The 1,520-nt window shown below is 42.2% G+C and overlaps 1 non-coding gene across 1 annotated transcript; it reads right to left on the bottom strand.

Moving 5' to 3' along the window:
• Positions 1 to 602: 602 nt before the first annotated feature.
• On the bottom strand, positions 603 to 675 carry trnat-cgu (transfer RNA threonine (anticodon CGU)). The gene has a single exon. It is a non-coding gene; the product is annotated as a tRNA-Thr (tRNA).
• Positions 676 to 1,520: the final 845 nt, after the last annotated feature.

Consider the following 1,520-nt stretch of genomic DNA (forward strand, 5'->3'; position numbering starts at 1 on the left):
TTGATATTTTTCCCCATGCCAATCTTCTGCTGAACCCAGTGGTGGGGAAAGCCCTTAAATGCATAATGAATAGTCAGTGAGGGACAATCTTATTTTTTGCAACAGTTATTAAAAACTTAACATTTAGTTTCAATTCAGAAGGTATTTAGGCTTAGCTGATGAAATATTTTCAAACATGAACTTGCCTTTAAATCTGAAACACAGGTCTATAGGGCTACAGGAACATTGGCAGTCATCTGTAGTTTTCTAGTGTGGGGGCTTTTAAGCCAAAACTTGGTGCTTTTGTTGGCCACAAACTGAAGGCCTGGCAAGTCAGGGTGTGTAAGAATGTAGGTATGGCACAGCAGGCCACTCCAAAAATCCACCAGAATGCAGGAACATCTACTAAATCCAAAATCTCAACCCCCCCCCCCCCCCCTTGTCCATCTCCAGCTGGATGACCCACAAACAAAACACCAGAATGCAGGGGGACAAGTGAATATCAAACTGAATACAAAATTCCCACTTACTGCATGGTGTGCGGAAAAATTTTGCCGTCGACCCCCCCCCCCAAAAAAAATCTCACTCCAAGGAATTTTGAAAATTTGGCAGCGCTGCCTTACAGGCCCCAGTGAGGATTGAACTCACAACCCCTGGTTTACGAGACCAGTGCTCTCACCACTGAGCTATGGAGCCTTAACTCTTTCTCAGCTGCTGAAGCTTGGGGCCACAGCAGAACCTTGAAGCCCCTGCACCGATCCTCAAAACAGCCCACAGAAATTGGTGTCACATCACTCACAACTTTAGTTCTTAGCTGCAGTTAGCTTCTGTTTACTATTTGTCTCACAAAAAAAGACACACATTTTAAATAATGTGGTGTGTCAATCGTAGAGTGGGCTGTGGACTGTACATTCTGGCTACTTTCTCATCTGAGCTAACAAAAACACTGGACAGGCCAAGCCCTCAAGAGATGAACCATAAGCACCATGAGTGACCTCCTGATCTTCAGGCTCTTCATGTGGGGTCATCCTCAGCAGCAGCCAATGGTTTTCAGGTGATGAGAACTCAAACCAAAAAAAATCCAAACAGTATTTTTGGTTGCATGTCTGTGATTCTCAGTCATCCAAGTCATCCAGGTCATAGTAAACTGTGGGTGGTAAAAGAGAGCAACTGGACTTGCTTGAAGATTCTTGAAGACGTTTCACCTCTCATCCGAAAGGCTTCTAAGACAGAAGAAGTATTCGGATGAGAGGTGAAACGTCTTCAAGAATCTTCAAGCAAGTCCTGTTGCTCTCTTTTACCACCCACAGTATTTTTGGTTCTTTTTTTTATCCTCTGCCCAAACAAAGTTTGGCGGGGGATATAGAAACGGGTTCCATCTGGTCATGTTTTCATTTCCAGGCCATATCTTTAAAACTACTGAAGATATTTTCATGAAACTTTGTATACGTATCAAGCAACATGTGAACTGCTGTGTTTTGCTATTTTGGATTTTTGGAAAAAAAAATAATTTTCAAATTTTTACATAAAAAAATAGATTT

Source organism: Neoarius graeffei, chromosome 5 (assembly GCF_027579695.1).
Source record: "Neoarius graeffei isolate fNeoGra1 chromosome 5, fNeoGra1.pri, whole genome shotgun sequence".
Lineage (NCBI taxonomy): Eukaryota > Metazoa > Chordata > Actinopteri > Siluriformes > Ariidae > Neoarius > Neoarius graeffei.